The sequence below is a fragment of the Myotis nattereri genome, assembly GCF_964212035.1.
Source record: "Myotis nattereri genome assembly, chromosome: 12".
NCBI lineage: Eukaryota > Metazoa > Chordata > Mammalia > Chiroptera > Vespertilionidae > Myotis > Myotis nattereri.
The window spans coordinates 39754391-39769445 of NC_138087.1; the positions used below are offsets into that span (position 1 = coordinate 39754391).

The 15055-nt window shown below is 47.3% G+C and overlaps 1 protein-coding gene across 1 annotated transcript in view; it reads right to left on the reverse strand.

Moving 5' to 3' along the window:
* Nucleotides 1-13187, reverse strand: part of APBA1 (amyloid beta precursor protein binding family A member 1) — a 195064-nt gene extending 181877 nt beyond the window's left edge. Inside the window, exon 1 of the mRNA XM_081103992.1 lies at nucleotides 13161-13187. The gene's annotated coding sequence lies outside the window, so the exon portion shown is untranslated. The remainder of the gene's footprint in view (nucleotides 1-13160) is intronic.
* Nucleotides 13188-15055: the final 1868 nt, after the last annotated feature.

A 15055-nucleotide genomic window follows, 5' to 3' on the forward strand; every position in this document is an offset into this window, starting at 1 on the left:
AAGGCATAAAGGATGCACTCATACCTGAACGTAAGATTAGTTAGACGTTCATACTAATACTATGAAGACATTCCATCTGTGGAACAAATTCTAGCTCCTTTAGCACAAAATTCCCCTGTGTGTTAGGCTCAGGAAAAAAGATTCTTGTACGCTCAAGTTATTTGGGATGAACATTGTTAATTGGGTGTAAAAACTATTTTCACATTTGGGGAGAAATGCATTAGGTTAACACGGAGAATTAAGTAACTGAACTGAACATCTAGAACTCGCAGGGTTTTGGGGGTGGCGTCTTGGGAAAGAGGCAGGAAGGGAAAAGAACGGGAAAGAATGTGAGGAGAGATTAGCCAGGCCGGTGACTAATCAGCCCAGCCATGAGGTAAGGGCCCTGCAAGCGGGCACAGTTCACACAGCCCCAGCAAAGCTGAAACCGAGGGTCTTTACGACTAATTATATTTAGTTTTAAATTCTAGCTCCCATCTGACTGGTGCAGAAACCAGGCACTAATACATAATGATTTGTCCAGGACTTGTGGGCCATTAACCAAAGAGTGGGCGTCATCCACCTGGTGGCCCCTAACTCCTACACCCTGCTGACCGCTTTGCCTGGGGAATTCTGTTGGTTTCTATGCTGGCTTTAGAAGATGCCTTCTTCCGGGTACCTCTGAGCCCTGAGTCTCAGGAGCTGTTTGCATTTGAATGGGAGGACCCAGACTTGAAAGGTAAGGACAGTACTGCTGAACACTTCTCAGAGCCCCCCTACCCTTCAGCTGCATAATGACAAGCCACCCCAGTCTGTTGATGAGCATCGCCAGTCTCAGCAAAGAACCCTCTGACAAAAATACTTATACTCTCTGGTTGGACAGAGATGACATCTCCCAAAAGAAAGCCTAAATATCCTAGCCCTCTGTGATGATTTTGGATTTGAATGATCTCCAGGACAAAGAAACTTGCTCCCAGACAGGAGGGAAGCCGTAGCTAGGGTGGCAATGCCACCATCTGCCAACAGCTAAGGGGATTCCCAGGAAATGGCTGGCTTTTGTAAGATCTGCGTTCCAAACTTTGGCTTGGTTGCAAAACCATTATGCGAGGGACAGATCGAGAGCCTTTGATTTGGCCTGGGGATGCCAGAAGGCCTTCCAGACTATTAAGGAAAAGTTATTGACGGCCCCTGCCCTAGCCCTCCCAGACCTGAGAAAGCTGCTTGACTTGCTTGTACATGAAAGCCAAGCAACAGGACTGGGGGTCTTGACCCAGAATCTAGAGAACATTACGAGGCCAGTGACCTACTTCTCCAAACAGCGGGACGCCGTGTTTCAGCAATGGCCAGTTTGTCTAAGGGCCGGGCCATGGCAGCTACAGGTGACCTTCCACCTGTCCCATCCTGGGACAGCCCATCACAGTGCCTGCGTGTTGCCCTTACTAGAACAAAATACCAGGACGCTCTTTTAGGCAATCCTGATGTCATTCTCAGGACTATCTCTACTCTAAATCCAGCCACCCTGCTTCCCTCTGAGCCAGAGGGACCTGAAACATAACTGTATTCAAACAATTGAACACGTCAATCCTAGCTTCCCAGCTCTGACTGGCTGATCCCGAAAGAATCCTGATCTCGAGACGTTTGAGGAGGGAAGCAGCTTCATGGACATGGGAAACCAAAAAGTGGGGGCAGTGGGTCTCCTGAAGGCAGTTTTGGAACCTAATGAGGTTGCCATCAGACACGGCCAGGTCGTCAGGAGGCCGACGGCTCAATCTCCCAGGGAAATAATAAAGGAGATCAAGCTGCTGCCAAACTGATGGCACAGACTAAACTCCCCGTGCCCGTGTCAGCAGCCCTTTCCTGACACGGACTTAAACCTAGACCAGCCTGAATGCTCCTCAGAGAACTCAGGACGAGCAAAAGAATAGGGCTTTTCTACTCACCAGAACGGTGGATGGATTAGCAATGAACAGGAAATCATTCTGATCCCAAAACACCTGATGGAGGAAACAGCTCCAGAGCACCCATTACAGACAGGATGCCACACGCCAATGGATTCAGAAATATGTTACTGGGCCAGATATGCAGAGAACTCCTCAACAGATAATTCAAAAATTCATTATGTGTGCCAGAAGTAACCTTAAGACAGAACCTCACCCAGAGGGTTCCAGAGCTCAGGATTAGGCTCTGGGGAAAGACAGTAGGCAAACTGACTTTACTCTGATGCCCTAAACAACTGTAAATTATCGGTATCTGCTAGTCTTCGCAGATGCTTTCACAGGATGGGTCGGAGCATTCCCCTGCAAGTCAGAGAAGACCTCGGAAGCAATAAAAGCCTTATTAAAAGAAATCATTCCTAGGTTTGGACTGTCCTCCTCTATTCAAAGTGACAATGGAAGTGCCTGTATTGTCACCGTGACCCAGAAAGTTTCTCAACGTTCAGGAATACAAAAGAAATTTCACGCTTCCTGGAGGCCACAATGTACTGGAAAATCAGAGAACATGCACCACACTTTAAACCTTTGCTAAACTTTGCCAAGAGACCGGCCTAAAATGGTATTGGCTATTGCCCTGCTTAGGATTGGAGTAGCCCCCAAGAGCAGGATTCAACTGAGTCCTTATGAAATATTATATGGAATGCCCTTCCTGTCTTAGAGAAAATCTTAGAAATGTTCATGACCCAACAACTAAAGAATTAGACACTCTACGGTAATCCTTGGGTTTAACTTTAACTGCTGTTCATAAATTTTCTTCTGACAGGATAAAGTACCCCACAGATGTCCCATTACAACATTTCAACCCCAGAGATTGAGTATCTAAAATCCTGGAAAAATAAACGTCCTAATGACCAACTTGAACCTATGTGGTTGAGCCCTTATCAGATTTTACTAACCACTCATTCTTCTGGGAAACTGGGAGCCAAGCCCTGGCTTCACCACCCTCAAGGTAGGCAGGCTCCAGACTTAGACCTACCACCCAAGCGACCGTATCATCAGAAACTGCCACTCAACCACCTGAGGATTCCTGCGAGCCCATTGCAGACTGTAGGAAACTCTTCAGAAGGAAAACATCTGAAAACCCAAGCTAGACTTCACCAAAATGAAGAAAACCCTCTGGTTGAGATCCAAGATTATTGTTTGTTTTTTAATCTCTAACTTTCTTGTTTCAGTTTCTACCTGTTACAGGCGATGCCTCTCTGCCATGGGCTGCCACCTATGCAGAAATACTAGTATATAACCAGTCTAACGCTGGGTCTGTGGACTATTGCCTGGGTCTAGTGTGGAAGGGATGCCTTGGATCAGACACACATTCAACATCTCAGGCTGGCAACAATGGATGGAGCAAGTCACCAAAGATAAGCTGGGGTTCTTCTCCCCAACTCCACTTTCAGGAGACCACACGCCCCTAATCCAACAAGAATATTGTACATATATCCCTGCTTATGAGGCCAATATTATTGATCTGTTAATCCATATGACTGCAACCATAGACCAGGTTGGTAACATTTCCTATGTGGATGCATTCACTCACTGGCTCACTTCTCTTCCTTCCCAGCCACTGGGGAATGTCCATATTAGTTTTGCTTCTTTGTGGCTTCTTTGGGATACTAACTGGGTGTTGCTATGTTTACAAGTGCTGCCTGAGGGCAGTTAAAACTACCAACCCAATGATCATTCAAACCTCAGACCCTTGGCCTGGACCCAGTAAATTTTCAATTACATGTAAAATAGTTTCATTCATCTAGCCCCCAAACTGTGTCCCTTCTCAGCAAGAAGCAGCTAGAGCAGGCGTCACCCCTTCTCTCTCAAGATTGAGGAATGAGCAAAAGAAAGGAAGGAATTAAAACTAAAACTGAGGGACCTTATGATTTTGGTTAGATTTAGTTTTAAATGTTAGCTCTAGAAACCATCTCTCTCTCTCTCTCTCTCTCTCTCTCTCTCTCTCCGCCCCCCCCCACCCCACCCCACCCCCGCTCGTCCCTCAGAGACCTAGCCTTGCCCCAGATAATCAGCCACCCCCAAGGCAGCAGAAGACAGTAACCCCGACCTGACTAACGGTCACACAGTTTAGACCTCTGGCAGGTGAAAGGTCACATCTCGACCTAAGTTATGTTTTAGCTCCTGAGCCCTGAGGTGAAAGGACCCTCTGACCACTTTCCCATGAGACCAACAGAGGGACACTGGGAAAACCCTCGGAGCTGTCCTCAAGACCTGAAGAAATGATTTATTACCCTTCCCTCACCGCTGACCAGTGAGCTCCCAGCTCACCCCCAAACCCCTAACCCGTGGTATTTTGTGACTTTGCCCTATATCATCTCTAAGCTACACGCCGTCAGGGAGTCGGTTTGTTTAGAGTACAAGCTCCGGGTCTCCATATTGGCCAATTTAGTACTAAACTAATTTTTTCCTTCTAAACTGCGAACTCCCTCCTGCGCATTTCTTTGGGCCAGTGTGTGCAGGCAGGCAGGCCCGAGGGAAAACCCTGGGGTTCTGGGAACAAAGCCACCAGATTTAAGAACTGATCCATTCATCTTACCCTGCTTTCCATTTTCCACACTGATAATTTCTTCTGTTGGAAAGAAAATATTTACTCTGAAAGAACGTTCCCTTTAGGATTATTGTGACATTGTACACCCACACCACCAAATATCCAAATGTGCTAACAATTTGAAACAAATGGGGGGGGGGATGTCCCTTCTGACATGAAATTATTTCACACTCTAAGGAAATGAGCGCTCTTCTGGTGGAGGTAATACAATAGAACAGTGTTTTTAAACTGCGTGTCAGGACTCGTTCATTAGTGCTGAAATCAGTTGAGTGGATCGACAACCACATCTATAATAATAAAAGCGTAATATGCTAATTAGACCGGACCACCTTTCAGATAAAGCTGGGGCTTCGAGGGAAGCCCGGGTCCCGGGTGCCAGAGGGAAGCGGGTGCCGGCAGGCGGGGAACGGAAGGCCTACTCTTGCACGAATTTTGTGCATTAGGCCTCTAGTAGAATAGAAAATATCAGAGTGTATTACATATAGAAGGACATGTATTTTTATAACGTTTGTTTCAGTGATTTGTGCATGCGTGTATGTGCACATGTGTTTGTTTGCATACACTTATCCATATTGCTAGGACATGGTGAAAATTGCATTCTCACTAGAGATCATGAAGTCTAACCATGTCCAAAACAGACTAAGCCACCTCTTTAAAATAATGTGTCCCTGTTAATTAATACAGAATTGATCTCCAGTTACAAAATTCACCAAAAGTCAGAAACAGAAATAATTACAGTGTTCAGAATGATAGCTAATCATTTTCTTTATGAAATAAACCATTGCTGTGTTTTTCACATTAACTAGTCCACCTGGAGTAGATGAGGAGGAGGCTGTAGAGGAAACACAGTGGGCAGCGATGGCTTTTACCACCACCACACTTTAACAACCTTCCATGATCGCTTTGCATATATAAAAATAAGATATTTCTATTCCCCCCGAAATTATATTTCATAAAAAAGTTGCCTTATATGTTAATCCATATAAAGTCTCCCATATTATGAGGCATTCTCTCAATTACTTTTGCTGAACGCCAAAAAGCAAAAACCCTATTATCTCCAAGATACCTGAAATTAAAATCAAGCAAGTCATTGACATTGGATGTGATAGCAACTAATTTTTTTTTTTTTTTGGCAACTATTTTTAAAGAAAGAAACCATGTCAAAACATATTACCTGGTAAGACTGAAGATTTCATGAAGAGGGGATGTCTGTTTCAAAGGTTACCTGAGAACTATTTGGAGAAGATAGCCTGAAACAAACTCAATCAGTACTAGACAGCGATGCTTATGGAAGTCACATGATTGAAATAGGATAGAGGGAGGGAGGGAGGGAGGGAGGGAAGAAGGAAGGAAGGAAGGAAGGAAGGAAGGAAGGAAGGAAGGAAGGAAGGAAGGAAGGAAGGGGAAAGGAAAGGGAAAGGGAAAGGGAAAGGGAAAGGGAAAGGGAAAGGAAAGGAAAGGAAAGGAAAGGAAAGGAAAGGAAAGGAAAGGAAAGGAAAGGAAAGGAAAGGGGGAAGGAAGGAAGGAAGGAAGGAAGGAAGGAAGGAAGGAAGGAAGGAAGGAAGGAAGGGGAAAGGAAAGGGAAAGGGAAAGGGAAAGGGAAAGGAAAGGAAAGGAAAGGAAAGGAAAGGAAAGGAAAGGAAAGGAAAGGAAAGGAAAGGAAAGGAAAGGGGGAAGGAAGGAAGGAAGGAAGGAAGGAAGGAAGGAAGGAAGGAAGGAAAGAAGGAAGGAAGGAAAGAAGGAAGGAAGGAAGGTCAAGATTTCAATACCAGCTTAAGTAAACATTCTTTGCCAATTGCTTGCATTGTACATACTTATACAAGTCACACAGAACTACTGGATTGTGGAGATCATGAATAAACACCTATAAGAAGAAAAAAACACACCAAATGTTTTTATGTTATGTGAATGGGCACACAGGGCTTGGAATAAAGTTTGTAGTAGCAGCATCATACAGAAATTCAAGAAGAAAAATATTTCAAATGTTAGACAGAAACAAATATGCCAAAAGTAGCCTAATAATGAAAAGACTCTTAAGTCAAAGAAGTGTGTGAAACATTTGAATAAATGATTTCATAAAATGTGACAGTAGAAGGATGCCAAATTTCTAAATTAATTTTATATAATGTGACTTTCAAAATAGGCTACTAAATTAATAAATGTAAGTAGACATTTTGCTGTTTACCTCCTGAAAATGTATATATTCCAGTTGATACAAAACCTTTTAAAACACCTTCTCCTGGGAAAATTGGGGACCACTCTATAATCGAGGGTACTTTATACATGTGCATAGGCCCTTGGCTCTTGATATTCTGTCTAGAAGGCCCTCCCCCCAGTTACCCGCATGGCTCACTCCTTCAGATCTTTCAGCTCTGCCCCAGGCCTTCCCTCATCACCCCATGTAAAGTAGAATCGCCTCCTACATTCTCACCTTCTATTGCCTTCCCTGCTTTATTCTTCAGAGCACTTACCACCAGCTGACATATTATACATATATTGGCTTATTTATTTTTAAATCTCCTCCCACGAAGAGGTTGGCAATAGTAGGGACTTACCCTCCCTCGCATGTCCCCTGCACCTTGCTGCATCCCTTGCACCTAAAAGGGTATCTGGCCCAGAGAAGGTGTTGAGTGAACATTTGTTGGAAGAATGAATAAATGATCTCATCATTAGAACCTCAAAATCATCACTCATCATAGTTGAAGTTCCAAAAACTCATCTGGAATCATGACACAACCCCTAACTCGAGGGTCTAAAGTGCACACAATTGTTTTGTTTTGGCAAAACTACAACATATATAGCGGGTAAAATAAATATGAAAAAATAAAATCATTTAATCCTATCATAGACTTGTGTAGGCCATAGGATGCAATTAATTTAATGTCCACAGTGTAAATAAGAAATCCTGAAATTTTAGATCTTAGACACTATACCTACCTTACTAAAATAATGAATTTATTTATATATTTATGTGAAAATATTTATTGACAGATATGTTGTTGGATGAGGCATTATATTTGATTTTTTCTTTTGAAAAATAGATTTTATACTTCACTGTAAAGCTATAACCTGCTGTTATAAGTAGGGAAAGCTCATCTTTTTGCTTTTTTCCATTATTTTACCATAAGTTTTATTTATTTAGGTCAGCAACTCCTGAGAGAGAATAGTCACAGGGAATGCTCCACAGCTAGAGTCTTTTATTCGGCTAATTTTAAAGGTAAATATTTTTCTTTTTGTTAAATTTAAGGGAAGGAGGAGCCACAAATGTACTGAACAACATTTAATGCTCACTATCACAGAAATTACATAAGAAGGAGACAAACTCTAATTACGCAGACTACAAACCCATGCTCTCCAAGTGCAGGAGATCCTCATTGTTGGCTGATAATCTTTTATTCACCCTTAACTGACTCACTGCTGCATTTCCACAGTCTTTGTGATTCTCCTCATCCGCCCACCTTTCTTTTGACGTTATACTTAGAATACTATGGCCAAATTCCTTCAGCTCCACCTCAAAATTCCCATGCTTCTGTCTCACACGTCTTTCCTTTGCCTTTATCCACTGTGCTTCTTCCACCTCCTTGAAGATTCCATTTCATCAGTTGAGCTTCTCCCTTACATTTTCAATCTCTCTTCCCTGCAACAGATTCTTCTCCTCTACTTTTAATGTAGACTCAAGTCTTCCTATACTACAAACGTTACTTTCCCTCCATATGCCATTGCTTTGATACATCAAACTCTCCTTCCCCCATCCCATTGAACTAATTTAAAAAGAAGTCTGTCTTCACTGTTGTCCATGTCCATCACCTCTCATAGCCTGGCTGCCACTTCCACCTACCTCAGAGATCATTAGGGAAAGCCAGGCATCAGAGCCAATGGTTTTTCTCTTGTTGCAACCTCACCCCTGCTCTATGAGTGATGAATGATGGTACTGCTACCGGTGGGAGTGGGGTTCTTGGTGTACCGCTGGAATAAGAATCTCCAGAGGACCCCACAGAAGGATGAGGTGTTGTAGACGGCTTTATTCCTGTGGAATTATGTCCCTGCATTTCCAAGGTCCCATTTCCCCTAGTTCTGCCAAGAAAGAAGTGCAGCTGGGCCTTCAGTGGGGCTGGAATAAAAGCTAGTGTCCAGAGTTTCCGTTCCAGTCTGGAGCAGTGTCCAGTCCAGCATCAGGCTAGCACAGTTTGTGTTCCCCACCGCAGTCCACCAGTCCCTTGCGTGTCGGTCCGCAGGGCCACACGGCTATGGAGGAAACATCGGAAAATGCAAGGAAGCAGGAACAAAAGGGCCCCGTGAGCCAAGAGTCAAGTGGAACAAGAGTTCGAACTCCTTTGTTTAGGGGACTACATATTCCCAAATTTTCATGCACTTGCAGTGGCTCCACCTACTCTCGCCAATGAGCTCTGTTCCCAGATTTGACCAACAGGCACCTTGCCTAGTCACCCCAACCTCACCGTGCTTGCATATATCTTCCCTTTGTTGGACGCCTTCCTCTGGTGATCTTTGGGGAACCAGCCAATGGTTCCCTGAGGAGTGCAAAATTGCAGCTTCCTGGTGAAGCTGCCCAAATGACATGCCTATAATGCCTGGCCTCCCTTTTGCTCCTATCAGTAGCTCCCCTCACTTTCCCAGCTTCCACGGCAACATACTACTCCCACCATTTTTCCTAACTGCCCCATGTTTAATATTGTTCTCCGCTTCTTCTCTTCCCTCCAACATATAGACATCCCCCAAGGACCCCAACTTTACCCTTTGCTTCTTCTCCATTTTCTTTTCTGGCCATTCCTGAGACATCAAAATTGCTCTTAAGTAATGACTTACTAACCTCTCTTTGTAACTCTAACCTCTCTCCAAAGACCAACACCTGAATTCTAGTCCCTTCATTTGGACAAACCTGTCATGCCCAAAATGAAATTTCTTTTTCCCCTCTCTTTCTCACCCTCCTTTGAACCTTCGGACGGTGACCCAATCATGCTCTCAGCTGAGCCTGACAATGACCTTTGACTTCCCTGCTAAGTGCTCAGAGTATTCTTGCACCCCGTCTCTTGAGTCTGTCTGTCTCTTCCTCTTTACTCCCACTGCCTCATTTCCTCTTATCCCTAGTTGACTGGAGTCCATCTGGTCTCGCCACTGTCAGTCTTTTCCCATTTCATTACACCCAACACAATGCTATAAGCTCATCACTCTAAAGCACAGATCTGATCCTGTCAACCCCCCTCCTCCTCCTCCTCCTCCTCCTCCTCCTCCTCCTCCTCCTCCTCCTCCTCCTCCTCCTCCTCCTCCTTCTCCTCCTCAGAAACCTGCCATGGCTCCCTGGTACTTACTGAATAAAATCTGCATGCAAGTTGTTCCACAATCTTGAAAGAACCTCACTTCCTCACCTCATTACCTCTCTCATTACATCTCTTGATATTTCCTGGGCTCAGCCAAAGCACACCATTCTTTGTTCTCTGTGCAGGCACACACCTTCCACCAGTAGGCCTGTGCTACAGGTTCCTCCCCAAGTATGCCCTCCTTCCCTGCCACCCCAAATGCCACTTGCATAAGTCCAGCTCAGCTTCTATCTCTTCCATGTAACCTTCCCTGATTCTTCCACTTGAAGACATTGCGTACCTTGTGAACTCCCACAGCACTCCAGAAATATGGCTTTCTAAGCATTTTCCAACATTTCCATAGATAGTTATATGCAACATGCCCTGTCTCCCCTTCCAGACCATGAACTTCCTCTGGGCAGGATCTAAGTTTCCTCATTCTTCAAATCTCCAGCTCTCCCAACATTTCCCAAACCCTTTCCAAAGGCATGCAGTGCCTGAGATGTAGTAGGCAATTCGCAAACACTTGCAAGTTCATGATGGTAACCCCAAGGGTTAACCATGGATTTTTAGGCTTGAAATTATCTCAAGTTTAGCAACAATCACTTTTCCCTTATAGGATACAAGCCCCATCTCCCCCATAGTGTATTCCTTTGGGCCCCACAGGTCAATTTTCTAATGTCTTTTATTTCCAAGTCTTCTGAAGCACAAACTTCTTTAAGAGGTGCAATAATGAAAAAGAAACGCATTAAAGTTGCTTTAGGTGAAGAGAACACATCCATCTCAAACAAATGGCTGGCTGCGGGCCACAGCAAAAGGTACGACTGTGTACTAGACTGAATTACAGGATGCAGGCTGCCGCAATAACCTTACTAGTCCAACCTTTAGGAAAGGCAGGCATTGCATTTTACAATCATCACATTTGCATTAGAAAGGAAACCACTAATTCCTGAGTCATCGGTTATGCTGTTGTATAATTCTTCTTTTTCTATACAGTTTATTTACCTTGGCAAGTTCTAATATTCTTAAGCTTTCTTGTCAGACATTTACATGCAAATATAAACACAATAACTTAAAAAAAAAAAAGCCAACCTCTTAGAGTGCCTTTAAATTCCTTAAGTACTTTTCTCAGAAAGAAATTGGCAGAACAAATAAGAAAGTAAAGAACTAAGATTCAACATTCATTTTTATAAATCTATCCTTAAATCCTGGATGAGCTCCAACAACCTCACATTAAAATTTTAGAAGGTTTGACTTGAAGGACATAGGGAAGTTTAATGTTCACAGTTTCAAGAGCACCTGGTCTATCCATCATCATTAATAAAGAGAAGATAACTGGGAAGAAAAAAAACACATGTGGATAGACCTCCTTTTATTATTTTCAAGGTAAGAATGATATCATGTAACTTTTGCTAAAATGAAACAAATTTTTTTAAAAGAAAAAGAAAGGAACCTCTGGTACCAAAGTGCTGGGTATTTATCTGTGTGGCTGTGACTGCTACCAAGAGGACCCGGGCAGCCAGTTTGGACTCTGACAGCAATGCGGTGGAATTTCAGATGTTATAGTTCAGATGTGTGCTACACAGGTTAATCTAGTCACACTGCATTTCAATAAGGAAGTATCAATATAGTAAATTAAAGGTGCATTCGTTCCCACAAATACCACAGGAGACACACAGGCGCTGGGAAGTCAAACTGCAGTGGACACACATATGCATATGCTCTCTGCCTTCCTACCTCCCAACCCCACGCAAGCCTATCTTTATTACGCAGAGACAATTAAACAGCGTTAGGATCTAGGTTCAATTCTTGGTCCTGGTTCCCACTGGGTGACTTATTGCTGGCCTGCCATTTGCCAAATTCCCTATTCACAGGCTACACGGATGGGAAAGCAGGGTCACCCACCCGGGACCCCATCACCTTGGGTCTTGGGGGATTTCAGTTCTCCAATGATATATGGCACCACCTAGCCGTTGTGAAAGCTGGGAGAGTGTATGTCTCAAGCAATAGAAATAAAGTATCCCTTTTCCTGAGGAAACTGCCCTGCCTAGGTGACGATGACTGAGGGCGTACCAAACATTGCTCAGTACGATCCTTTCCTTCTTTTTAACACCTCCACCCTGACCGAATCTGTCTCTACAAACCTCCAGAGTTCATGCTACAAGAACCAACGGAAAGACCACCCATTCTTCAGACATTATTAGGTTTCCAGCATTTCAATGTGGAACGGGAAGGTCTAGCTGACATTGAAAGTTGTGAGGACTGAGAGAGGACTGTGGCCATTCAAGACCCTTCTCCTCCAGCTCAGACACAAGATAAACAATAGAAACTGCAGAGTCAGGGCGGCTGAAACCCTTATGGAGAGAAGTGTCACAGGATGGAGGCTCCCTTCAACACCTGCCAGCCCAGAAGGGGTAACCATTACCCATTTCCCAGCCAGGCGCCCAACGCCACATGCACACTTTCCACATCCCCGCGCCCAGAGGCCAGAGCGAAGGGAAGTGGGAATCCCTACACCCGGCCACCCACACGCAGAAGCGGAACCGAGACCCGGCTCAGAGTTGCAGGGTCAGAATAGCAGACGCTGTCCCACAGCCGGCGGCGGCGGCGGCGGCAGCAAGTCAGGGCTCCCGCAGCTCGGTAGGCTCGGAGCGCAGTTTGGGGAGCGTGGATGCAACCACACGAGTACGCACACTCTCACACGGGATTTTACAAACCCGCCCCTGCCCTGCGGGCTGCCTCCGCACTCGCACGCCAAGTGCATCCTGCCCGCTGCATCCTTGCCACCGCACACTCTCGCTCCCGGAGAGTCAGCGGGAGAGGAGGGATCCTAGCAGGGATGCCTGAAACGCCATCCCCCAACACCTTCGGTCCCCCCTCCCCAGCCTTACACACACACACACACACACACACACACACACACACAGTCCGGCCACGTCTGTCATCATGCCTGCCCGCTGCCCCCAAAGCCCCGCGACTCCAGGACCCCGGGCGTTCCTACCTCCAACTCCCCCTTCCCCGCCCCCCCCCCCCGCCCGGCGGGCTCGGTGGCTAACGGAACTGCCCCCTGGATGCCGCCGGCTGTCCCCGCTCGCGGACACTATTGTTCCACGTAGCCCCTCTTGCACCCGTGGGCGCTCTCAGAGAGGGCTCCGGCTCCGTCGGGGGCGGCATCACGGCCGGGCACCCCCATTCACCCACCCCTCCCCGGCGGTGGTACCTGGCCTGACAGCTGGGTCCGCGGGCCCGCGGGAGCAGGCGGCGCTACTGACAGCGCGGGTGCCAAGCCTGGGAATAAAGCTCCGCTCCAGGCGCTCCTACCTCCAGCACCACCATCTTCTCCCGCCGCCACCGCCGCCGCCGCCGCCGGGACCGCAGCCGCCCGCGCCCTGCTCCGGCTCCGGCTCCGGCTCCGGCTCCGCAGCCGCCGCTCCGGCCCCTCCGGTGCCGCGGCCCCACCCCCTTCTCCCCACCCTCCCGCCCGCGTGACGCGCGCCCGGGCGAGCCGGCCCGCCTGCTCCGGAGGGCGCGCGGGGGGAGCGCGCGCACACGCCCGGCGCTAGTAGCGCCCCTGCCTCCCACGCCCACCCGCGTGCGCGCGCGGCGCGAGCCCGAGGCCGCGGGGCGGTGTCCTCCCCGGCGCGCCGGCCCGCAGAGCCCCAGCCCCGGTGCGGGTGGGCGTGCGCCCGGGGCGCTGGGGCCTCTCGCCGCCCCTCGCACCCCGCCTGGTGCCTGAGCTCCTCCTCCCTCCTCCAGCTCGGGGCCGGGAGCACGCGGCGGGAAAGGCGGCCGCGCCCCCGAGGGGATGGACGGGGACCTCCACCCTCCTCGGCCGCAGCCTAAGGGGGTCCCCGGTTTCTGAAGCGGCAGCTGTGGCCAACCTCTGAGCACAGGGACAGACCCCGCTGCAGGACCACGAAGCAGGGCGGCCGCGTCGCCTCCGGCGGTGTGTTCTCAGCCCGTAGTTACTTGGAGCTTTCCCGCTCCCGGGCTCCTTAAATGCTGCCGGCACCTCCCGGCCCGGCGGCCCGGGAGTGCCCTCCGAAAGGGGGTTGGCGTGCTCCCTGGAACACGCTGCAGTCGGGCGTCTCCGCCGCCAGGGGGCGAGCCTCTTGGGTTTGGGCCGCAGCAGCGCTGGTAGCGTTTTCAGCCTTCCAGGGGAACTGCCCAGTCTTGCAGGCAAAGCAGAGCGCCTCTGGATGCTGATGCCGGGAAAAGCTCGACTTGATTTTTCTGCCCACTTCTCAGTTCAGGTTGATCGGAACTTAACGTGCAAGTGAGCCTGGCTTAGGGCATCAGCCCTCCATGTGGATGAGAGGGAGGGAGGGGACCTTTGCCGCAGGGACCGGGTGGCAGGTGCCGTGCCTTAATGAAAAGCAGTGTGCTGGACAGGCCACGGGGGACCTGGGTTCTGGCGCCAGCCTCACCTGTAATTGGCGGGGTAATAGGAGCCAAATCGCTCCCCCCCCCCTCGTCGGGACACAGGTTTCTCAGTAATAATAAGTTACTAGTATATTTACACAAAGCCTGATACTTTGCAAAGCCCTCTTCATGCACAAATTATTCTTACTTAGTAAAACGAAGATGAGCCTTGATATCCACATCTCTTTGGAAATGGATCTTTACCAGACCATCTTTCCATATATATTTTTAAATATATTTTTATTGATTTCAGAGAGGAAGGGAAAGGAAGAGAGAGAAACATCAATGACGAGAGAGAATCGCTGATTGGCTGCCTCCTGCACGCCCCCTGCTGGGGACCGAGCTGCAACCTGGGCATGTGCCGTTGACTGGAATCAACCTGAGACCCTTCAATCCACAGGCCAGTGCTCTATCCACTGAGCCAAACCAACCAGGGCGCGTCTTTCCATATTACTTTAAGCACAATGCCTCCAGAAAAATCGAGGGCGTGGCCTGAAGCATTCTCAAAGTAATGTGTTTTAGCTTTTAAATTCATATGAATTTTGCATTCTACTCCATAATAAATCTTATTTGTTTTTTGCTCTAATAAGGAAAAACAAAAACAAAAACACAGCTTCCCCTTGTCCCAAAAGATATTTTAGTAAAGTTGAACTATTCTATTTTAAGCAGATGTATCATGCTTGTCCTGTGACATTACATATTCATTTTTTTCAGTAAATATTTACTAGGCAGGTATTCCAGAGACAGTCCTTGTTCTCCCAGAGCCCACAGTGCCCTGGAGGAAACAGGTATTA